At 43.1% G+C, this 25,965-nt stretch overlaps 1 protein-coding gene and 1 long non-coding RNA gene across 2 annotated transcripts in view; one reads left to right on the forward strand and one right to left on the reverse strand.

The window, feature by feature from the left end:
- Positions 1-25,965, forward strand: part of LOC123861211 (aromatase) — a 122,519-nt gene that overhangs the window by 5,493 nt on the left and 91,061 nt on the right. The gene's annotated exons all lie outside the window — the stretch shown is intronic.
- Positions 16,057-25,112, reverse strand: LOC135361473 (uncharacterized). Its single transcript, XR_010404753.1, has 3 exons — positions 24,617-25,112; positions 23,338-23,376; positions 16,057-16,712 (listed from the first exon to the last, which is right to left on the reverse strand). It is a non-coding gene; the product is annotated as an uncharacterized LOC135361473 (long non-coding RNA).

Raw genomic sequence — 25,965 nt, forward strand, 5'->3', positions numbered from 1 at the left:
TGAAATTTTCCTGCTTCACATTTTTTGTATTTTTTGAGCTTCTTGGATTTAGATGTCCATTTCTTTACCCAGAATTAGGGAGAAATATTCAGCCATTATTTCTTTGAATAAGTTTTTTGGTCCTGTCTCTCTTTTCTCCTTCTGGAATTCCTATAATGTATATGTTGACCTGTTTGGTGATATCTCATAAGTCCTTTAAGCTTTCTATACTCTTTCATTCTTTTTTTTCCTTTTTGCTCCTCTGACTGAATTATTTTCAATGACTTATCTTTAAATTCATTGATCCTTTCTTCTGCTTGCTCTAGTCTGTTATTGAATCACCTCTAGTGATTTTTTTTTAAGTTTAGCTATTGTGTTCTTCAGATCCATGATTTCTATTTGGGCCTTTTTAAAATATTTTCTATTTTTTTATTGAAATTATCACTTCATTCGTGTTCTCTTGACCTCAGTGTGCATCTTTATGACAGTTATTTTGAATTCTCTGTTAGGTATATCACATAACTCTATTTCATTAGGATTGTTTTGTAAAGATTTATTGTGTACCTTTGTGATATCTTTGCCTGATTCTTCATTTTCCTTGACTCTTTGTTGGTGTCTGTGCATTAGACAAAACAGCCACCTCTCATAGTCCTCACAGACAGGCTGTTTACAGGAGAAGACCCCCATCAATCAGCCTGGCCAGAGATTCTAAAGGCTTCTCAATATTTTGTGTTAAACCAACCCACTTTCTCTGTTCTTTGCAGCTCCCAGATGTCTAGAGTATGCTGGATCTTATCAGTGCATTGGGACAAGTGATATTGAAGCTAGTTCCTTGGATGGTACCCAGAAAAGTTGGATCACTGGACACTCTGTCCAACTTTTCTTTCCCTAGAGAGAATCTGGGAACAGTTTATCTATCTATCTATCTATCTATCTATCTATCTATCTATCTATCTATCCATCCATCCAACCATCCATCCATCCATCCATCCATCCATCCATCCATCCATCCATCCATCTATATCTATCTATCTCTGCTTGCTCTGTGTTGAACTATGATGACTACCAACCCAAATCTTGTTTCTGCTCTCATTAGCACCCAGGCAGTTAGAATATGTCAGGTCTCATGAGCACTCCAAGACAGGCAAGTCAGAACTAGTCCTTTGGGAAGCTCCCAGAAAAGTTGTGATGTTGGAAGCCTGGACCAACTTTTTCTCTTACCAGGGAGAAGCAGGCAGCTGTGCTTTTGCCTGCTTGCTCTGTGCTGTGCAGAGGGGAGGAGTCATGGCATTTACCAGTCCAAGTCACTGTCTCTGTTCTCCCCTGGGTGGCTAGACTGTGTTGGACCCATGAGAATGCCAAGGCTGGCAAGACAGAAGCCAGTTCTCTGGGGAGCCTTTTTGGAAAAGCTGGGCCACTAGGTGCATGAATCAACTCTTTCCCTCCCCTGTGAAAACTTGGGACCTGGAGAGTCTCTTCCTGATCATATGGTGCTGTGCTAGAGGTAGGAATTCTGGCAAAAGAGTGTCCTGAATTTCCCTCCTGGCTTCAATGAGCCTGGTTTCATATTTGCCTGGGGTACAAAAACCTTTCAATTAGTTTCTGAATTTCTCACAAAAGGAATTTGTCTGTGAATTGTTGCTGAATCACTGTGTTTATGGAGGAAGAAGGAGTTCCTACTCTGCTGTCTTGCTCATGTCACTCTGAGATAACTTCTTGAATGGAACCTGTGTTTCTTTCTTAAAGCTGTACATGTAAGCATCTAGTCTCCAAATTGCCCCTTCTTCTGTGATCAGAAGAAGGCCCCAGTATCTGGGCATCAGTAGGTATCCTGGCAAAGAGACTCAGCTGGATGAGAGGGAGGGAATTGTATATGTATACTATGTTCTATCTCTACTCCCAAGACTGGGCAACGTGAGAAAACTAGAGAATGAGTGTCTTCCTTCTGGCATCTTGACTGGGTGAATACTGCCCACCACTTGTCGGTCTGCCCCATCTTAAAGCACCTCAGTGATTGGCACTGAGCCCCGAGAGCAGACAAAAGAAACTACTATAATACCGAAGGAGACCAGCAATACTCTTAGGAAAGAGGCTTGCATAAAAACAAGCCACTAAAGGACAATAAGAACTTTAAAAATAATAAGAACATTAGGATGTAAAGATTCTAGTAGAGTTCAAAAAAACCTTTCTGGATCCCAAAGACAAGATCTGCACGCAAGTTAAGTAGATGGAAAAGAGAGAGATAATATTTCAGTGGTAGAAAATAAATTTCCCAAGCTAAAAAAAAAGGCCTCAGACTGCTGATTAGAAGGTTTTGGCAAGTTCTGGGCAAGATAAATGAGTCACAGTTTGGTAAATTCCTGAAGTCTAAGGATAAAAATAAAATGTTACAATCATCCAGAAAGAAAGTACAATTTACTGACAGAGGAAAAAGGATCATGGGGACATCAACTTTCTCTTCTAAAACACTTGAAGCAGAGAGGATTGTGGTGAATCATGTGAAGATCACTGAGAAAAAAATAGTGCATACCAAGAATCCTGTAGCAAGACATTGTTCCCCTGTCAGAGTAAAAGAAATATATTTGAGGATATGCAAAGATTCAAAGAACATGTCACCCACATCTTCAATCAGAGAAAAAGATATTAATAAAGGATCTAACCAAACAATAATTGAATCTGTATAAAGGCTTCAAGATGGATGGAGGATAAAAAGGAAAAAAAAAAAGTGATGAGCAAGAATCCTTATAATATATAACTAGTTACATTTGTTGGGATAATAATAGACTGTTTAAGGATGTGTAATAGAAGTACTCAAAATAGAAGAGACATATTTCAAGGGAAATGTTAATAATAGCCTGGAACTGAAAGTACTAAAGGAGAAAGAGGGGAAGGAAAACTTTCGCACACATCTCATGTTGGTGTGAGAGTGGGAAGTGAAAGCATTCTAAAGGATTCATCCTTCAGGGGAGGAAGAACAGCAGGAGAATTGAGTTTGGGGGAAATAGTTGGAGTCTTATCTTCATGCAATGGAAGAAAAATATTGGTCTGACTGTAAGTGACAAAAAGGAGAAGAAAGCTGATATTATGGAAAAAGTAGAGTAGAGATCCCAGATTAACAAAGAAAATAAAAGAATTGCATAACAACTCAGTACAACTAATTTGTACAAGGAAATGGGGGGGGAGAGGAAATAAGCAATAAACAAAATAGAAGAAACAAGTCACTGATGACTTGTTTGCTGAATACAATGCACACTTTTCAGTCTGAAGGTCAACCTTACTTGACCTCTCTGCAACCTTTGGTGGTCTTCATCGCTCCCTCCTTCATGGCATTCCTTCCTATCCTGGCTTCCATGACATTATTTTCTTTCAAGTTTCCTCCTACTTTTCTGACAATTCCTTCTTAGCCTCCTTCAACTATTTAACCCCTATTCACCTCGATTGCTAGTGTTCTGCAGGGTTTTGCCTACTTCCTCTCTATATAGACTCTCCCTTGGTGATTTAGCTCACTTCCAAAGCTTCTGACTGCCACCTACTATGGATGACTCCCAAACTCTATCTGCAGCCCAGGCCTCTCTCCTGAACTCTGGACCCACAGGGCCAACTACCAATGGGGGCGCTCTGTTTGGAGACCCACAGGGACTCAAACTCAACACATCCTATATTCCCTAAAAACAAAACAAAACCCTTATGAAGTCAACGGAAGAAAGTACCATATCATTTTATCTTATTTTTTTGCTTTATTAGTTATAACAAGATTTTTTCATGTTTTACTGATCAGTTATGTGTATATATGTGTGTGTGTGTGTTTATGCAAATATTTTCTCTACTTGATATTCTGCATACCCCTTCTTTCCTCCCTGACTTGTGCCTTAATTTGGGTCCCCATCACACCTCCCCCAAATTACTGCAACACTTTCCTGAGTGCTCCTCCGGCTCCTGGTCTGCTAGTTTATGCAACCAGACTCGATTCTTCAGTCTGAGTGGTATGTTTATTATACAAATCTGATCATGCCACTCTCCTGCTTAAAATATTTCAATGGCTTCCTATTGCTTTCAGGGTGAAAACCAAGCAGGCTTGCATGACCCACACAGGGTGTCCCACAATCCAACCCCTTCTTGCTCTCTCTAGCCTAGTTCTCCCCACTCCGCACCTGTACCTTATATCCCTTCTTCTAGCTTCTGGGAGGTGCCTGCTCTTTCTCTGTTTCATGTCATTGCAGCACTCATCTCTCTGCCTTTTTTCCCTTTTGTTTTTCTCTGTCTGGTTAGCTTTAATTCATTCTTCAGAACCCACCTCTTTGTTCCCTCTGGTGGGCTTTCCTCTCTCCTGACACCACCTCCCTGGGAGTGTTAGTTGTCCTAACTATGTGCTCCCACTGCAACTGTGTTACCCATCCTGGTGTACATTCCATTATTCTATAATTGCCTTTTACCTGTCTGTCTCCTTGCCAGTCCGTGAGCTCCTTGAGGACAGGTCTACATCTTCCTCAACATTATGTTCTCAAAACTTAATGCCATCCTGGCATACAGTAGACATTCAATACATTTTTGTGTGACTGAGTAAATATGTGATGAAATACTCTTGCTATACTTTCTTTCTGAGACTCCTTTCCTGACCACAGAATTAATTCATCTATTTAGAAGGGGGAATAATCAAAGTAAATCAAAGTAATCAAAATGCCACCAGTCTTCTCCCAAAGGCCCTTTCTCCCTGTTTCATAAGAGGACCCAAGCCTGAGTGTCCAAGAAGACACTGAAAAGGGGCCAAAGTTTCAGGGCCAGTCAGTCAGCTCTAAAGGGTGCCTTGTTGGGTCCCTTCCCCTTTCTGTTTGCCACTGCTTGATTCATGCTAAGTTTGGGGTGGGATCCTATGTGCTGCAGCTGGAGCCTCCTGATATAGTACTTCAGAGTGTCTTATGGTGGACCAAAAACTGTGATAGCCAAGAGCCCGGCACGCTGAAGTGGGGAATCAGAGGACAGAAGGCAGTACAGGGCAAAGACATTACTCAGACTTGAATGGGAATGATTAGTCAGAACTCTTCAGAGAAACAGAACAGAAGTATCCCATCCTATTGGCTGTATATAGTTATGTATATAGGATGTATACATAGCTAAATATAGATTTTATATCTATATAATAAGGAATTGGCTTAAGGTTTTTATGGAGGCTGACAGGATGAATTAGCAAGGTGGAGACCTAGGAGATCTAATGTTGTGGTTCCAGTCTGAATGCTTCCAGCCTTCGGACCCAGAAAGAGCCAATGTTTCAGTTTGAGTCTGAAGGCAGGAAAAAGCTGATATCCCAGTTTAAGGCAATCTAAGAATTCTCTTACTCTCTTACTCTAGGAGGATCAGCCTTTTTGTTCTATTCAGGCCTTCAACTAATTGGATGAGGACCACCCACATTAGAGGGTCCAATCTCCTTTACTCAGTCTATAAATTTAAATATTAATCCCATCCAAAAACACACTCACAGAAATACTCAGAATAATATTTGACCAAATAACTGGGCACCCCATAGCTCGCAGGCTGACACAAATTTTTTTTAAAAGATCTTATTTATTTATTTGAGAGAGAAACGGCGAGAGCACAAGTGGGGGAAAGGGCAGAGGAGAGGAAGAGAGATAAGCAGACTCCCTGCTGAGCAGGGAGCCTGATGCAGGGCTCTAATCCCAGGACCCCCGAGATCATGACCTGAGCAGAAGTCAGACACCTAACCGACTGAGCCACCCAGGTGCCCCAACACACAAAATTAACCACCTCAGGAGGCAAAAGGGTGAGCAGGCTATCTCTACTGCCAGCTGTTAGAAGATGCATATAAACTACACACACACCACACAATCACACACCTGCCCTCTAATATAGGCTTCCCAGAAAGGGTAGTTTCACTCCCTAAGAGGCATTTTTGGAAATTTATGGAGGCATTTGTCACCATCACAATTTGTTACAATGATGGGGGGGGTGCCACTGGATGGGGGTATCAGATGTTCTGCCATGGTCAGGACAGTCTATACCACAAGGTACTGTCAACATGACTTTCAAACGTCCCACTAGATGTTTATGTCCATGAAAACCCTGTTTGTAGTTATCTGGGTCTAGCATCCAACTCCATTTTACATATAGACATGAAGGATTTTTTCAATTTTAACAGGAACTGAATTTTTCTAGGAATGAAAAATTGAGTGAAGGTGGCACATTTTGTTTAGGACTTTACTAAGGGTTGTTCCCCAGTATCCCCATGATTCTGGAAAATCATGTAATGAATAGCAATGCCAATCAGTATTTGAGTGGCCCTTAAAATACATGTGGATCTGTGCATTTCTAAATATTGCATTCATGATGATTCTGCACAGAAGTGCAAACATCTAACTACTCATTAGGTCTCCCAGTGTAGCTGTGTACACATTTTTTCCAGGTACTGAAATACTTAATATTTTACTATAAAATTACTTTTCTTTGCTCTTTGATTATAACAGCGAGTGCATTATTTATAATTTTCTTTAAATTATGGATTTTGGAGGGAAAATTCTGTGTGTAGGCAGATTGTGTTATTTATGGTTTTCATTTGAGCACAACAAAGGGAGAGTTAAAAATTATTTGTTAGAAAAAAGAGGCACTGGATCTAACATGGCTGAGAACCCCTATTCTAAATGAACCAGTGCCTCTGAAGAGATGCTCATCTACCTGTCAGGCCCAAGCCTGGCCCCAAAGGGCCTGCATGTAGTGAGGAGGCTAGGTCCCCAATAATCTTATCTTCCATTTTGGGGAAACTTCAGAGATGAATGAGTCCTGGGGCGCCTGGCTGGCTCTCTCAGTGGAATATGTGACTCTTAATCTCAGGGTTGTGGGTTCAAGCCCCATGTTGGGTGTAGAGATTACTTAAAAATAAAATCTTAAAAAAAAAAAAAAGAAGAAATTAACAAGTATCTAAGCAACTGGTTCATGTCACCGAGTCTCACTGAGATATTTCTTTGTTCAATCAAGGGCTGGAAAGATCAAGAGGGCTTTGTGTTTACCTTCCAGGGGTTTACAGACCCTGCCTCCTCCATGAAGGCTGCCTGGATCAGGTCCCCCTTGAGGAAGCTCTCTCTCCCCCCTCCTCTGCTCTGCCTACAAGTGCTCCACCTCAAATTCTTTTCATGAGTTCATTTCTTATCTCCTCAAATGGACTGTAAATTCCTTGAGAAGAGAGGTTGTTGTGTCCCATGTCCTGAAGTGCTCATTAAGAATGTTGAAAGAATGAATGAATGAATGAACAAATTAGTGAATGAATGGATGAATGAATAAGTGAATGCATGATTTGGGGGAGTCTAACAGATGGCTCTACCAATATAATGCCAATATCTTTGGAAGTCAAATAGAGGGGACTGTTTATACCCAGCCAGCTGGCCAGTTGAACTCCCAGTGATGCCTTGGGCTTTAATCAGAAATTTAATTAGCCCTGGCACCTGATTCTGGAAGAAATGGAGAACAATGATGAGCACAAGCAGGAGAGAGCTAGGCTGTTAACCAGCCTGACATATGGTGCCATGTATCACCCACTGGCTTTCATTTAGGGCTGGACTAAGTCCTAAGTTACTTTATTTCTAAATGTTAGATGTGTTTATTCTCTTTCCTGATGCTAGATAATTAAGACCTTTTATTGACTGCCTGAAACCAAAAGTATGTGGTACTTTTGAATGTTTCGGGGTGTATACAAAGTAGTTGCAGATATAGCAAGTAGAGGTGACACAGTTCTGGATAGGAGTTCAAAACACTGGGCTTGATCCCTGACATTTTCCACCAACTAGCTGTGTGGCAATGGACAAGCCAGTTGATATTTCCAGGTTGAAAAGTCTATGAATCAACAAAGTGCAGTACACGACTACTTAAACGAATTACACAGTGATTCATTGGCAGAGGTAGATATACCATGAAACTAAGGATGTTCACACTTTAAGGCCCTTCATTGCACACTGGCCTCTTCCCGAGACCCTGTGCTTCGTTTTGTCAGATAGTATTATTACCCCAAACCTGGGTGTCCGATTAAAGCTTCTTCCAGGTTCAAAATTCTATGTTTCTGGGCTTCCTCAATGGACTTGAGGAAGGGCATTTTCTTCTCCAGTTTTATAACTTGCTATTTTTGAGAGTCAAGGATAGTGTGGCGTCATAGGTACATTGTTGCTTTCTTTAGGTACTTGGCATGATTTTGGATGGTTCTGATAAAGAAAATAAAAACATTGAGTGAGAGGCTAGATCTGTGGGATTTACTAGTAAAATATTTAAACTCAAGCCACCTTCTATATTCTATTGTAGTTGAGAATTCTACCAGCAAAATTCTTTGACTGCAAGGTCCATGTCTCGTTCCTATTAATTTTGCTCAAGTCTCATTTCTTGTTGTCCGGGAGACCTGAAATTTGACTTAAATATTGCAGAGGCACTTCTCTTCCTTCATTTTCCTAGAAGAGCTTTGACCCTGGCATCTTGGAAGCCATCGCTGGGAGGTGCAGGTGAACGATGAATTGAGCTGATAGTGTTCAGTAAAACAGGTCTTTACTGTGTGGCAACCTGATTCAGACACCTACGCTAACCGAACTGGGAAAACTGGGGGTGCTCAGGAAGTCTCTTCATTATTTGCCGGGTGAGCATGAGGGGCAAGCCCCAAGGTTAAGTGTCACGCTGCTAGTCCAAGAGGACAGAGCAGAGATGGCAGACAGTGGAGGAGGTGAATATCCTCAGGCCAAGGTCCTTACAATGGAAGCTTTCTTCTGTGTCTCCTTGGTCCTCACAACCTCTTGCCCTGCCAGCAACAAGCATCCAAAGGTCCTCCATCCTCAGTGGCTTTCCAGAACCACTGTAAGTGTCTTACCCTGGAGCAACTTGCTTTCGGCACTCACCCCAACAAGCAGAGTTGATGTTGGCTCAGGAATTCTCTTACTTTGTTTTTCTTGTTACTGGCATTTTATTCCTTTTCGTGGAGAGGGGAGCAAGAACGCTTTTCTTTTGTTTATTCTTCCTGGTGATTTTCACCAAAAATGAGGTTACGGTTCCACTTCCGCCTTCAATTTGTGTCAAACACAAGCCCCAGCATTCTGTTATTGTTCTTGTCTTTAACCTTGTTTTCCCAATATAGAATCACTTCTTCCTTGGTATTATGACCCAGTAGGAGGCCCACAGCTGACAGTAAAAACTCCAGATCAGTGGATGGCTTAAGTGGAGTTCAGTTCACATTTACTCTGCCTGTCTGAAATTTGCATTTCCACTTATGCTTCTTCTCATTTAAATTTCATTTCCATCTATTTGTTTGTTAAGTGGATTTAGATTGGTGTTTAGTTTTGAACCAGCTTTGAACTTACCTTTTTATTTTTTTGGCTCATAATTATCTTTTAGTTTATATTATTTTACTGTTAAGTTCTCAACCATCCACGAACACAGTTCTAACCCAGCTCTGCTCAGCGTGTGACCTTGTTCCCCAGCATGCATTACCTAATTTCATCATACAGGGGCTTAATAAACATGATGGTTCCTCTCTTTGCAATGTTCTAGTGTCCTTTGAATTGGCTTTTTTTTTTTTTTAAGATTTTATTTATTTGACAGAAAGAGACACAGCGAGAGAGGGAACGCAAGCAGGGGGAGTGGGAGAGGGAGAAGCAGGCTTCCCGGGGAGCAGGGAGCCCGATGCGGGGCTCGATCCCAGGACCCTGGGACCATGACCTGAGAATTGGCTTTGTTTTTATTCATTCTTATTTCTATGTTCGTATTTTTAGACCAATTCCCAAACTTACTTGGGAATACATTGTTAACATATAAGCCTAATGGTAATTAGGAATAGCTAGAATAATTCCCATCAAGTTAGGACTTCATAAATATTAATCTTTGGAAGGGATGAGAAATGCCTACATTTAAATAAGGAGAGTGTCAACTCTGTTGGGGGCTGGAGGGCTGTCCCCCACTGAGGAATATGTGGGAATAGCCCCATTCCATGTGCTGCCTGATTGTAAAATAGCACCATGCATGTCATCGTGCTGCCCAGTCTTCAAGGGGACTGAGAGATGTTGGGAATAGTGTCAAAAAGGGACACATTTTTGTGTAGGTTTTTTTAAAAAAAAGCATGACCCTCATGTCTCCTGATTTTGTCCACCATGCAGACCCTCCTCTTTCCCACCCTGCACACCCATCTTCTGTTGTCCTGTTGCATAGTGTGTCAGAAACCCTGCGGTTTCAGAGACTTGGAGTGCTTCATCTAGGGGGCAGGGGAAAATCCACATACAAAAACAACATTCAAAATCCCTACGCTGATTAGGAGTTGGGGAGGGGATGAAGTGTGGGGAAGGCTGGAAGGGAACATGCCAGCATCTTTCTCTCCCTCCTTCTGCTCTCAGGGTAGTGGGAGTGAGTAGTGGAGCTAAGAAGGAGATGACTAGGGGTGGGGAGCAGGGCATGGGCATGGGGGTCTATGCTGAACTGTACAATTTGCAAGCACTTTCCTGTTATCTCATGGGGGTAGGTCAGTAGCTCCAGGGCCATTTTATAGTTCTAGAAATTGGATTTTAGGGTGGTTAAACAAATTTCCCCAGAGTATACATTTGTAAAAGAAAGGTCAGAGCCACACCCAAATCCAAAAATCTGGTATTGGAAAGCTCCCATGCCATAAAACATCTTCCTCTCTTGGTTCATCTTTGATGCCTCAAGTTCTACTCTTTAATTTCTTTGGGAAATTAATGGATTTTTTTTCTCCTATAGGACATCTGCATTTTAATTCTTTAGGAAGCATTACGTCTCAGTGTGAATTGGTCAGTGGGCTCCTTCCCACCTGAGAGCAGCTTCCTACAGAAGGAGCTTCTCAGCAGGCAGGGAAGGAGAGGGCTGGAGAGGGCCGGGCACAGTAGGCACTCATAGGCCACCCAAGAGCCAAACTCTTGCAGTGGTGATGGCATGGTGGTAGGGGTGTGGAGAGAGGTCTGAAGAAGGTGGCCCAGGAGACCACTGGAAGAGAATGCAGGAAGAAGGCAGAAGGTCAATTTCTTTCTTTTTACTGGGCCAGCTAAGTAAGGCCTGTCCAGGACCCTTGTGGTTCCAGCCGTCATTTGGTACAAAAGAAAACACTGAATTCCTTGGAGCCATTATTGAGGCTTGAAAGCTTGGAGCCTCTGTGTTAGCAGCTGTCTGGGAACAGTTCAGCCAGAAGTGGGGTATGTTCCCTGCAGACCCATAATTTTAGGAGCCACATTGTTTCCTAATGGGATCACTGGTTCTGGACTCAATGGTGCTGAAAAGGAGCCCCTTTCAGCAGGAGAGAAACTTAGAGGTGCTACAATCAGCAACTGAGACCGACAGGGATAGGGACTTGCCCAAGGCCATACAGTGAGTTAGCTTGGCCCAAAGTTGTTGCAATCAAGTGCACTTGAAAAACCCTAATGGGGAGGTTGGGGAGGGAAGGTGGAAAACATTTTGTCAAGCATTAGGTCATGACAAGTTCCCAGCAGGTTCTCTACACTTCCAGAAGTTTAAAAATGTGATGGCTGAAGGGGGCCTTGTGGATAGCTTTAAGCATTTTGGTGGTATTACTGACATTTGATTATTTCCACTTGGCTTTTACTATTTGGATGGTTAACAGCAGCAGCGACAAACTCTTCTGTAAAACTTACCTCTAAATGCCAAAGCAGTTTCTTTTTCTAAAAATAGTATACAAAAAGAGAAAGGTGTTTGCATAAAGTAGCTCTCTATTAATTTCCCTTTGTGCTTCCGCGTGGCTCAGAGAAAGCCCCCGCTTGTTCTCCAGTCACTCTTTAGAAGATCAGGGAAGAACACTGGAACTTGCAATTAGGCCTCCTTCCTCTGAAGAGGTCAGGGCCCTCAAAACTCACCCATGAGTCCCCCACAGTGAGGCAGGAAGGTGCCCACAGGGCTCCCCTCAGTCTACTTCAAGTGCAGGAAGTGGCCCCTTCACCTGCGCAGCCCAGCTCTGGCTGGTGGTGGCCGGAACACCACCTTCCCGCCTCTCACACAAGGGGAGGAGTTTGCTCCCTGACAGTTTCGGCTCTCAGGAATTTCATTTATCAGGTTTTTCTCCTCAACAATATTTCTCTCATTTAGTTCATAGGATGTTGATGGGTTTCTCTTCCTTTGGCTGTTCCATGGGGGTCTAGGCCTCCCCCTTCCCAGGACAGAGTCCAGCCTGCCTGCATACTCTTTCATAGGCCAGAGGTTGAGTCCCTATTGCTGTCCATGTGCTCTACTTACATCTGTTCAATTCAGTAGATGTTCACTGAGGATGGACTCTGGAGCAGGTCTAGAGCACATGGCAATGGAAACGTCTACCATCTAACCTTGTGGAGCCTATAGACCAGTAAGGGAGACAGCTTTGGGGATAGAAAGGGATATAGCTGAAAGGGACCTTAGGAGTGGGGTTGAGAAAAGAGGAGGGATGATGTAGATTCCATGTCTCCCCAAACTAAGGCATTTCTTGGGCTTGTTGGGGCCACAGAGAGCTTTAAGAATTTCTACGGTTCCCAAATGGAGCATCTGGGAGTGTCCTTCCCTCTGTCCTTCCTACTCACCTGGCACCTGAACATGTACTGTTTTGTGTTCAACTGTTGCTGTGTCTCTGAGTTCTTGCCTCAACCAGATGACATGCCTTTTCAGGGCAGTGCCACAGAATCCCATCTGCTTTCCCCAGGGCTGAGGTGGAAGCAGGTGCTCCACAGGTACTTGTGCTGGGGAAAATCAAGCAGCTGGGCTGGGAGTAGGATTCATGGACAGTAGAGGCCCCAGGGGCTTGACTGCCTTCCCTTGGTCCCCTTCTCCCCATTGTGTGGCTCTTGAGGACTGATTTGCTGCCAGACTTAAGGCCAACAGCTCAATGATGTGCTGTTTGCAGTGTGCAGAGGACAGAACCATAAACAGGGATGGTGCCATGGAGTGTGCCTCCTCCCAGAGAGGAAAGAGCATCAGACAGGGAGACCTGGGTGCAGATCCTCCAGTGCCTATTCACTTGAGTCTCCACGTCTGTAAAAGGGGAAAATGACCTTTGCCTCCTATTGTTGTGAAGATTAAAAGTTAATGTGTGTGATAAAATCGCTAACATTTGAATGTTGAAGGGATTTCCCAACTATGATCTCATTTGAACCTCATCGTAGGGCAAGCATTATCATTTCCATTTCACAGATGAAAAACTTGGGGGTGAGAGAGTGTAAATGACCTAGTAGAGATCACACCACAATTAAGAGGTAGAGCTTGGCCTTGCACCCCGCTGGACTTTGGCCACCATCTGTTACCATGTAAAAGGACAGCTGACACATCATACACTGTTATACAGGGTTTCAAAGTCTTTTCATGTCCACCAACTGCTGATGCTTCCTGGGGGGACATATGTCAAGTGTTGCCATATATGAAACATCTAGGGCATAATTTTAATGAGAATGTTGTAGTCAAGGAAGCAGTGAGCCTTTGGTAATCGTGTGGATCCAACTGCATAACTGGCCTTCACTTTTGGGTGACAATGGCAGATTATGAGGATTGTATAAGAACCACCGATGAGAATTTCTACAAGGTGTAATGACAAGCTCTGGTGAGATAGTTTGACTACACTACAATGCATGAAAGTGTTTGTAAGGATTGTGCTTCTGCATCTGACAGAATCTGCTTATATCTTCAGAAAACTTTGTTATGCACAAATTTAAATTACTCTTTCATGTCTGATTTCAGATGCTCTAAGTATTGCAGCTGAAAATAGGAATGTTGGTTATAGTGTTTACAAGGAAATGGATGAATATTCTATCAATAACTATTCAAATCTGCTAGACTTAGGCTAAGCCTAATATATCTAGTTAAAACAAGGGAAACATATTCCATCTTCAGCCTGATTAGCAAGAGTGTGTGAGGTGAAAGTCAGGCTGAGCTTGGAAAGGAAGAGTATTTTTCCAATAGGAAGGGAGGTTGCACAAGAATGGGATAGCCTGGTGATGACCCAGGGCAAAACCTGACAAAGCAGTTGGTCTCTGTTGGGCAGAGAATACAGAGGGGACAGGGGTCCATCAGTCACCTTCAGCTCTGCAGGCTACATCTCAGGGTGTTTCCTATGGAAATTCCAGAAGAAAACCAGTGTGGTCAGCTTAGGGGTTTGTGGTTTGTGTTGGAACACTGGACATACCACATTACTGGAAAGATGCACACTAGATAACCAGCAAAATAAAATGCAACTTTCCAAATGTTGGCAATGATAGGAGATTCAGTTCCAATGACCAGTTGTTTATTGAATGAATGTTAGTGCAAATCATAACAAATGCATTTTAACCATAACAGCCACAGGAAGGACACAAAGAATGCAGTGTCCCTGATTCCATGAAACAGCTCACTGGAAACTGAATTCTAGAACCTAGAATGGGAGGACTCTGACACCCTTGCCACATGACCAACCAAGACAAAGAACCCTGGGAGGCTTGAGGCAACAAAGATCTGGGCATCTGTGGGTCTACCTCCCCAGGACATCCCTCACCCATGTGAGGGTCACATGTAGGGCATGGGTGATAGGATTATTGGATAGGACACTGACTCCTGACTGCAGGTGGAATGCACACAGTGGGAATCTGGTACTGGTCAACCTATCAAACTAGGTAAGTCTTTGGTGTCTGAGTAGTAATAGGAGACTATTCCATGCTTTGGCAGGGATTGAGAAGACATTAGAATGTGGGCTAAGGGGCGCCTGGGTGGCTCAGTCGTTAAGCGTCTGCCTTCGGCTCAGGTTGTGATCCCAGGGTCCTGGGATCGAGCCCCACATCGGGCTCCCTGCTCCACGGGGAAGCCTGCTTCTCCCCTCCTTCTCCCCCTGCTTGTGTTCCCTCTCTCGCTATGTCTCTCTCTGTCAAATAAATAAATAAAATCTTTAAAAAAAAAAAAAAAGAATGTGGGCTAAGAACACAGCTTGGTTGAACAAATGTGGCTTTGAACTTCAACTCTGCCATCCACTGAGTGAGTCTGGGTAGGTGGTTTCATTTCTTAGAGCCTCAGTTTCTTCATCTTTGTTGTAAAATAGGCGTGGTATTATAACTTTCTTGTTAAACTATTGAAGGTAGTAAATTAGATAATGTGTACAGAGTGCCCAACACTGTGCCTGACACATGGGCACTTACCACATAGCAAAGCAGCACCCTGGCCCCTGTAGCCTCATGGGGGTGGCTAAGCAAGAGGCTGAGGAAGGGTCCTCTGACTTCAAGGTAGGTCTGGATCCTAAACTTCTAACAACCCCCCCAAAGCTTCCTCTTAAAGGTGTGGGGGTATGAGGAGGGGCACAGTCTAGTTCCCTGGCTGTGTCAAAGTGCAAAACCTCCACTCCTACTCTTTTTGCCCCAGATTCTGTCAAGGACACCAGAACTATGGGATGGCACTGGCACAAGTGTCAGTAGAATTGAGATTGGCTCTGGCTCTGCAGCTTACTGGCTGGATGACCTTAAACAAGTCCTGTAATCTGCCAAGGCCTGGGTTTCTTCATTCGCAAATTGGAGGCAAGCTTATCTGCTGTTTGCCCATCACTGGGTCAAGTTCAATGTCATTAGCTGGCATTTAAGCTCCTTCCATAATATTCCCTGGTCTCATCTCATAAAATCCTCTTCATGTCCACACAGCCCGGCCAGGCCAAACCTTTCTCAGCATTTCCTTCATACCAGACAGAGCCTTCCTGCCCAACTCTTTGTGTATCTAAATCCTATATACCTTTATATCCCTTGCAACATCTAGCACAGGGTCTTGAATAAAATAGATGATTATTTTATCAATTAGGGTTAGGTTTACATGTGACAAGAAAACTAAAATAACAGTAGTTTAAGGAACATAGAAATTATTTCTCTCTTATGGCAAAGAGGTCCAACAGAAAATAACCCAGGGCTGGGATGGTGGCTCCAGGTGTCAGGGACCCAACTCCTTCTGTCCTGCTGCCCCACCATTCTTAGCACATCACCTCATGGTCCACTATGGCTGCCAAGTTCCAGGCATCTTGTTCACATTCAGCCAGCAGAAAGGAGAGGACAAGGAAGGCAAAGAGTGTATTCTCCCCCTTTAGAGAGGCTTTACATGGGTGCTACACATGACATTTCTGCTCAAATTTTATCTTTTAGAACTTAGTCACATGATCATTCTAGCTACAAGGGAGGCTGGGGAATATGGTTTTTAACTGGGCATATTGCCATTTCTAATAAATTGATAGGCAAGAGGGGAATAATGGATATTGATATGCCCATATAGCTGCCTCTGCCACAGTTACTTTAAGAATTAAAAATATGAAAACTCACTACTAAGTTTAAAGCCTCATATAATATGTATAATTATAAAAACACTTACCTTGTTTGTAATGATATGGGTATCCTGATCTTTAGGTTGGAAACAGCCCAATTCTTCCTCACCTCTGGTGGGAATGTGGTGACATGTTTATTAATGAATGATAACTCAGAGCTATATGTGAAGATAAACTATCAGTCCTTTTCCTTACCACATTTTACCAATGAGGAAACTGAATTCCAGTGGCTAAGTGACTTGTCTGTGGTCATAGAGCTATTGAATTAAAGAACCAGGATGAGAACTTGAATTTCTGGATTCCATCAAGGCTTTTTCCAGCTCCTCCTTGATGAGTGGTCCATTCAGCTTCTGAAGGCCTTGAATTTTGTGGGTCTTCCTGCTCATCTAGCACCCCTGGAAGTAGATCTAGGTCACCATGTTGTCAGCTGCATTCCTGTCAGCATGTAGTTCAAAAAGCCTTCAGTCTGGGAAAGGGAAACACCAAGAAATAGAGGAGCATTCTATTTAAATGAGGGCATTACTTTTTTTCCCTCTGTACCTAGAATACACAGGCCTCTGAATCAGGCGCTGGAGAGAGATACAGAGAAGCACATAAAATTTTATTGCCCTTGAAGATTTGGATGTATAGATTCTTTTCATTCATTAAAAAATTATTTCTTGAGCATCTGTGAAAGGTAGACACTGGGCCCAGCACTGGGTATGTAACAATAAACTGTGCAGATATGTTTTCTGTTCTGAAATTGCTTATAGTCTACTGGGGGACAAATACCAGTATAAAACAATACTATAAAATGGAATTAAAAGTATGGCGATGGGGAGGGGACCGGGTAGGAGTCCCCTCTCTGGGTAGGTCACCGAGACTGGAGTGTGTGTTGGGGAGCCGGCAGGCGTCAAGGCTTAGTGGATGAGAGAACATTGAACTGGAGACCTGAAGACTGAATATGTGTAGGTGAATCAAGTGCTGTGTGAGGGGCATGGTGGGTGGGAAGGAAGAAGAATCCAGATAGAATGTCCAGGAGAGTGTGTGTGTGAGGAGCTAATAAGGATTTATCATGACCAGAATGTGGCAGGCCTGTGATAATGGTGGAAGGGGTTGGGGGGAGGGGAATGTTAAGAAACATGACTGCAAATGTGGGCAGGGACCAGTAAATGAAGGCCTTTGAAAAGTCTGTTGGAAAGTTTATATTTTCTCTTGAGGCTAGTGGGATAAAGGGCTTGAGGCAGATTTGTATTTTACTTTTTTATATATTTTTAAGATTTTATTTGTCAGAGAGAGAGCGAGAGCGAGCACAAGCAGGTGGGAGAGGCAGGAAGAGGGAGAAGTGGGTTCCCCACCGAGCAGGGAGCCCGATGTGGGACTCGATCCCAGGACCCTGAGATCATGACCTGAGCGGAAGGCAGGTGTTTAACCGACTGAGCCACCCAGGCATCTTGAGACAGATTTATATTTTAGAAACAGTCCTCTGGGCTCAGGGTGGAGAATGAATTGGAAGGGTTGGTCCAGATGCAAGAGACTTCTCAGGAGGCTGCTGCAGTGATGGTGGCCTGAACCAGAGAATGACCCTGAGAGGTAAAGAGAAGTTGATGGATTTAAGATAATTTTGATAGGTACAACCAACAGGCTTTGGTGACTAGCTGGAAGAAAGAAATGAGAAAGATGGAGGAAACCAATATTTATGAAGAAAAAAATTAAAAGTACCAAAGACAGATGCTAACAAACAAAACCATAGAAGAAGAGCTATCCAGAAAGAAAATGGTGGCATGACCATGTGTTCTGAGGAAGGGATAATTTCTGTGGGCTAGAAAGATTTTGGAGGGCTTCCCAGAAGAGTTAGGAATGGTGCTGGGCCTTTTACATGGATGGGATTTGGGTGAATGGAGAGGACATTCCAGGCTGCACAATGATGCAAGTAAGATTATTGAGACAGAACAGTGTGTGATTTGTTTAGCAGATGGTTTGGTCATGGTTTTTGGGGGGAGATATACTGAAACCTGGTTCTCCAGGGTGTGCAACTAAAACTTGCTGAAGGGAGGGACTGGGGAGACAATCCCATTGCTCTCCCAGACTGGTTCAGAGTTGGGTACCCCAAGGCCACTTGTGTTGGAACCTCAAAAGGTCTGTGAACCACTAGACAGTCCAGCATGACCAAAATCCCATAGATCCCAGTTTCCACCAGGGAAAAACAAAACAAAACAAAAAGTCCTCCTTCCCCAAAAGGAATGTTTTTATGTTTGTGAATCTTCTGCAGTGACCTGGGTCCTCATGTTGAGAGCTACTGCCCTAGGGTGTTACTACCCTATTTCTAGGCCTCTGCAGAGCCCTGTCTGGCAGCTTGTACTGAGGCCTGTGAACCCATCAGGGAAACTGCCTGAACCCAACACTGTGGAAAATATAGCTGTATGTGTAGGTACATGGGGCAGCCCCTCTGGTCCTGGGGTGTGAATTCTTGCCAGACACCATCCCCTGTCTGAGCACCCTGCACCACATCTCTAGGTACTGGCCCAGCCTGTATACTGATGGCATCTTGGTCCCACCTTCTTTGGCTCAAAACCCACTGTTGTCTCCTGCTTTGACCCAGCACTGGCCCTAGGTAAGGTAAATACTGATAATCTCTAATTTACCAGCAGCACCACTTAAGGTCCTAGTGCTATGCTGGACTCTTTACTATATCATCTCTAACTCTCAGAAACCTCTTGTAAAGCACGTTATTATCCCAATTTTACCAAAGAAGAAACTGAGGTATATTAAAAGACTGTCCAAGCCCACCCAGCTTACCTGTGCTCTGTCCTATATATCCTGTATGTGAGTCAGGGAAGTCCCTGAGATAATTGTGGCAGATATTACCTTTTATCTTCACAATGACCTTATCAAGATAAAGACTATTCTCTTTTTATAAATGAAATACTTATCCCAAGGTTACATAGCCAGGAAGTAGCAGAGGCAGGATCCAAACCTAAGTCTGCTAGCAAAGCCTCCTCTCTCCACTTCTTCAGGTACCTAAGCCAGGTGAGGGTTGAACCTCCTTTCCTGAATCAAGTTTCCAATGCCCAAGTAGGAAAGCACAGTGATTCAGGAAAATAGTTATAGTGAGGTCATGTACCCCAGTCCCAACCCACTCTTGTGTGATCCTTTTGAGGTTTTTATAGATGGGAAAATAGAGATCCAGAGATGAACAAGGGCTTCATATGACACCATCTACCATTCTATTTTCTCAGTTCCTTCTGCCCATTCCATGCCACATGGACATGGCCCCAGCTGGGGTGATACATACTACACCCTGCTCCTCCCCCCTCCGCCCCCCAGCCTCCTGGTCAAAGGCCAAGACTACTCAGCTTTGATTCAGGTTGAATGAGTCATTAAGGGTAAAACAAAGAAGTCCTACTCCCTTGCTAGATGAAATGAACCCGCCCACGTTTTGACATCTTTTTGTTCTGAAATGATGGTATGCAATGACTCAGAATTATCATACTCAAAGGGACTACTTTGTATTTTTCTTGAAAACGAAGGGACAATGTGTGAATAAATGAGCTGAAATTAGCTTATGAAGGGAGGGAAGGACGACCTCCGGGCACATCAATGCAAAGTGGAGGCTGAATGAATGTGCAAGAATGGGAGGGAAGAGCAATTCCTCAGGGGAGAGGAGAGCAGAGAGGAAGCCCGTTAGGGGCCAAGCAGCAAAGCCCTTCAAGGCCCCTCAATGGCAAAACCTGAAGAAGCAACCACCAATTCCCAAGCCTACTTGACTCAAAGACAAGCACATTCTCAAGCAGCTGGAAGGAGGAGAGGAAAGACATTTTCCAAAGAGCTTGTGTCTAATATCAGAGAGCCTCTCCATGCCAAGTAGCCTGGCTAGTGGCAATGAGGGACTGGGAGAGGGACAGAGTGTATTGGAGCCAACTCTTTTTTTTTTTTTTTAAAGATTTTATTTATTTGACAGAGAGAGACACAGTGAGAGAGGAAACACAAGCAGGGGGAGTGGGAGAGGGAGAAGCAGGCTTCCCCGCGGAGCAGGGAGCCCGATGTGGGGCTCGATCCCAGGACGCTGGGATCATGACCTGAGCTGAAGGCAGATACTTAACGACTGAGCCACCCAGGCACCCCTGGAGCCAACTCTTAACACTGCGTTCCTCTTGGGAGGAATGATCTGAGAGGATCTAATGTACTACACCTGCCTTAAAATGTGGAGTAACTGGCCTCTTGCCCAGTAGCTGCAGGTCACAGCTTGGCTCTGGGCATTGCTTAGGGCCTCTGGTTCCTGGTGGTGGCAAAAGAGGACAGAATTGGAAGCCAGAGAGTTGGCACGTTCTCAAGCTTAGTACTAGATAGCCTGGGGTAAAACTCTCAACCTCTCTCAGACTGTTTCCTCTGAGGAAACAGGAGGTGATTGCTACAGCCTATTGCAGAGGTTGGTGGTGGGGAGGATGAAATGAGATTATGCATGAAAGAGAACTGTTCTGTTCACTTTAAGATGCTATGTAAGTGGTAGTTATTGTGTTTACAGACACAGACTTAACCTATTCTGACAAGACTTGACATCAAACTAGGAATCTGAGGCCATAGGGGCATTCCATTCCATTCCTTAGCTTCTGAGAAACATGATAAGATTGGAAATGCATTTATGGGGAGTGAAAAGTTTTCTGACAGCTTCCTTTCCTTTGCAATGAATTCCAGGCTTCCCATGGTGCTCAAACAGCTCTGCAGGAAGCTGTTGGGGAAAGCCAACCTCCATTCTGGTTGCTACGAAACTTCAAACTTCGTTTTTGGTTCTGTTCTGTGAGCATCTCCATTTCAGTCATTTGCACCATTACAAAGGGTGAAAAGACTTGGCAGGAAAGCGGTTTCTTGCTTCATAGCATTAGGTTTTGATAATGTTATCATTTTGAACAGAAAAGTTCACAGAAGAGCTGATAATGGGTGATATTTAAGAGCTGGAAGGAAATTAGAAAATCATGTAGTTCAACCCTGAGATTTTCTAGATGAGGACCTGAGGCCCAGGCAGGGGAACTGCTATGTGAAGAATATAAGGGGAGTCCTCATTTTTTCTCTTTTCTCTTGCCACTTTATCCAGAGGGCAGGCCTAGTAGAATGAAACTTTGTGATGTCATGAGTGGCTATAACTCTGAGAAAGAGCCCCATCTTTCTGTCCAGGAGACCAGAGAAAGGTGATTCTGGGAGCTGAAGAATGTGAGGGAAATCCTGGAGAGGAAAGAATGGGAGAAAGGGATTCCATGTATGAACCAACATAAGTCCTGGGCTTTACCTCTAAGCTCTGCATGTGTGGAATACACCCAAATGCACAGCAAAGACTTTGGAACCTGAACTGACAGTGGAATCTCTGCATACAGCAGGTGAGACAGGACTTGCAGTCTGCACTTAACTGGTTTGCTTGAATGCTAAAACGAAACAAAAATCATGCTCTGATTTTAACAGGACCCAGAGTTACATAACATTCCATATAAAATATCTAAGATATAATCCAGAATTACCCGATGTGATAAGAACCAGGAAAATCTGACCAATTCTCAAGGGAAAAGATAACACAATGACATCACAAAGTTTCATTCTACTAGGCCTGCCCTCTGGATAAAGTGGCAAGAGAAAAGAGAAAAAATGAGGACTCCCCTTATATTCTTCACATAGCAGGGGTCCGTTTTCTACATTCTTCTATCCAGAGGTACAGATTTACAGGGATTTTAGGTGCCCGAGCTGCTGCTATGGGGGTGGCAGTGGAGTTTGGAAGCTGCATCTGGCCTTGCGACTGAGCTGAGAGAGAAAATATATGAGAACAAAAACTAAAAAAAAAAAAAAAAAAGAATTTTCCCCACACACTCTGGCTGCAAGGGCCCCTTTTCCAAGTCATTTGTCCAGGAAGATGGGCTGGTTCTTACAGTTGTTGCTGTCTATGACTGCTGTGCAGTTTCATGAGTCAGCTCACCCTCAGGTCAAAGCCAGGAGAAAATTTCTAAGAAACTCACTGCCACCATGTTGGTCAGGTATTGAGTTTTTCTTTCTTTCCCCAATCTACTTGCTTTTACTTACTTTTCAGAGTCCTTAATTAATTGCTTTGTGTGTTCGTATTTTGTTCAGAGTGTTTAGTTGTAAATCACTGTGAGAGAGAGTACAGTGTCCCTCCTCCATTTGGTTGGACCTGGAAGTCTAGCCACACACTTAGAATCCATCTCTTTTGGTTGGTGCTCCCCTAGGACTTACTGGCAGAGGCCCATTGATAGAAACTATTGTATTTAGGAATCCTATATCCGCTGGTCTGATGGTGCCAGGTCCCAGGAGTCTACGGCTCCAAGTTTTCTGCCTTACTTGGGTTGATACTTGATATAGATGTTCATTCAACAAAGGTGTATTGAATGTCCCTATGTGCTATATCTTGGAGCTACAAAAATGGCTATAACATCATCCCTGCCCTTAATGAGCTCAAAGTTCAGTGAAATAACAGAAATTTGGACTAGAAATTTGAGATCCAAGCTTGAAATCTTTCTTAAGGTCTCTTCTGTGCCTCAGAACGGCAACACATTGTTAGAGAGCATTTCCCAGCCTGATTCTGGGGCATTCCCTTTCTAGAAAACAACTATCAAAGATTGTCTCTCTCTTCTGAGGAGAACCAATAGCAAATCACTTTTACAAAACAGTATATAAAGTACTACTTTTAGTTTTGTGAACTCTACAAAATGCCAAGATTACTCCATGTAATACTCTTCTTGCCTAATTGTCTTAGAGAATAGAGCCAGGTTTGGGGCTCCAGAACTCAAAAGGGAAATTAAGACATTGGAGGGTGTCCAGAGTAGCACTTGAAGTGGAAAAAAAAGGATGAAATATGATATTAAAAAAAAAAAATGAGTGGAAGGAGCTGAGGCCATTTGCCAAGGACAAAGTTCTTCATAAGGAAGATTACTCCCCCAGGCCATCTCTGCTATCTTTTCTCTTTGAAAGCACTTACCTTCTCTCTCTCTTTTTTTTTTTTTTTTTTAGGGTAGGCATATGTTCAGCTTTTTTTTTTATTATGTTATGTTAATCACCATACATTACATATTAGTTTTTGATATAGTGTTCCATGATTCATTGTTTGTGCTTACCTTCTCTTTCTACATCAAAGTAATGCTGGTGTGTTGAATCTGGGAAAGGAGATAAAAAGCGGGAGAAAGAGTAAGGGTCAGCCATTTAGCTATCACAAGTAGATGCCATGCATCAGCAAGTGTGTTCTGTGTATTACTTATCTTACCATCCTCATGACAATCCAGCACACCTTTGTGATAAGCTTTGTGATTCCTACATGGTTGACAGGGAGACAGACTCAAGGGTGATGTGATTTTCTCAGGGTCCTGACAAGGAAAATGTAGACTAGAACCTAGGTATCCTGAGTATAGGTTCTGTTTTCTCCTCTGCACCAGCCTTAAGACTTTGGGGTGACTGTTTTCCCTTCTCACACCACTAGAGCCACAGAGGTTTTCTGTGTGACATATGGGTCATTCTGAGGAGTTGAGGGAAGAAATACCAATAGTGGGATCTGAGGGCTCACAAGAAAGAGAGAGAGAAAGTCCACTGAGAAGCCAAACCGTAGGTTCCCCAGACCTGTATCTCCTTGGAGTATAATTCAAGCAAATTCTTATCCCCTCTCTCAAAAATAAATTCAGAAACTGACCATGAGACAAAGAAAGGAAGGGTGAGGTAAGGGTGGGATCATTTTCCAGGACCTCTTCTTCTGACCACGAAAGTGATTTGGGGATGGAGGAGGGACTGCTTGGTGGGGAGTAGTAGCAGCAGGGTGGTGGGATTATCTCTAGTTCCCACTGAAGTTCTCAATTAGTCATGAGCTGATTCTCTAAAAACGTCACTGTAAGCTCACATACAATTATATTTCTCTGCAAAGAGAAAGGAAGGTTGCCTGAGACCTCTGGTCCCCACCAAACAAGCTGGGTCTTGGCCAAAATCTTTGAAGGTTTGTGACATCAATAAATTCCCTAGAGAGGTATCACATTTTTTGGATTTGTCTGTATATTATATTTTGAATGTCATCTTCCCATCTCCTTTCCCCCTGCCCTGGTTGGGACCTTATCACTTTTGCCATAAACTCCCAATAGGCTCTCTGCCACCAATCCAAACAAACACAACTGACCATGGGTCTTCATGAAATATTTTCTTTTGTTGGATCCAAAAGACTTCAGTGGCTTTCCGTTGCATATAGGAAAAGCCTAGACTCAGTAATATTTTCCCCACATCTCCCCTACTTCCTTTGACATGAATCCTAACTTCAATCCAACTGATTTACTTATTGCTACACAAATATGTCTAGACTCTTCCAACCTTCCCAACTTTTTCCTGCCTTATGCCAGCCCTCCCCTTTTCAGTCCTTACCACTGATGGGAGATCACTCCTCCTCCAAAGATGGGCTGGTCACCTGGACTCTAGGCAATTCTTCCTTCCCCTGCAATTATACTGTTGATTATCTGGACTCCTTGTGCCACATATAATCATCCTGTATTGTTAATCGTCTTTAAATGTCTGTAATTTGCTTCCACCTGTGGATGTGACAACACTTTGCCATACTTTTCTCACAGAATAGGCACTTGATATTCTATTGCACAATTTACTAGAGCTTTAAAATTTTGTCTGAAGATAATTTTGTCATGAAAAATGGTGTATTATTTTCAGTGAAGACTTAGCGTCCTTGAGATGGTAGAAGAAAAAGAGATGGAGGAGTTTCTTTTTTAAAGCTATTTGTCCTTCCTATGTATAATACTGTATAACCTCTGATTATTTCCAGTGTTAAAGAAATAGCCCCTCTGGACCTTCTAAAATGATTCAAACATTGAAATGATTCACCAGTGTGACCCAAATTTTTTTAAAAGAAGAAGAAAAATCAAATATTGGCTCCTTTGAAGGGAAAAATAAACTGGCTATACTTTGATTTTTTTTCAATATTTTGAAGGAATTGAAATGCACCACAAAATGCAAGAGTTTGCTTTTGCATCTTTGGTAGCAAGTAACAACATGAAAGAAAGTTCTAGGAAACAACTAAATTTCAGGAAGAAACTTGTCAAGTTTCATGGTACAAAAATGAAGTATTTGCCTTTGAACGAAACACATTTTTGACATCTCCCCAGTATATAAACATCATCTCTGGATTATCTCCTTTCCACCAGTCTCTTCTTGGGCAGGAAAAGTCATAGAGCCTCAGCCCGCACCACTCACCTGACCATTCCTCTTGAGAAAGAAAGTCATGGGTTCAGTTCCTATCACAGGGATCCTTAGGAAGTAGGCAGGGATTTTTTGCCTGACTTTATACTTCAGCACCTCTCACTGACTGACCAGCTGACCAGAATGCTTCTTGCTCCCCAGCTTCTCATAGGGCTCTAGATCTTACCTCCTCCATCTTTAACATTTACTCCTTCTTTACCCACTGAACTAGTTTTCTGTTGCTACATAACAAATTACCACAAACTTAGAAGCTTAAGACAGCATAAATTTATTATCCCACATGGGTCTGGGCATAGGTATGGGATAGCTGCTCAGGGTCTCACCAGGCTGGAATCAAGGTGTTAGCCAAGGTTGCAATCTCACTTGAGGCTTAGGGTTTTCTTCCAAGCTCACTGCTTGTTCAATTCATTTCCAGCTCCTAGAGGTCACATGCTGTTCCTAGCCATGTGGTTCTCTCCACAACATGGCAGATTGCTTCCTCAAGGTCAATAGGAGAGCCTCTTTTC

The sequence above is a fragment of the Mirounga angustirostris genome, unplaced genomic scaffold (genome assembly GCF_029215605.1).
Source record: "Mirounga angustirostris isolate CCGP_5_RB_7025 unplaced genomic scaffold, mMirAng1.0.hap1 SCAF_9, whole genome shotgun sequence".
Taxonomy (NCBI): Eukaryota; Metazoa; Chordata; class Mammalia; order Carnivora; family Phocidae; genus Mirounga; species Mirounga angustirostris.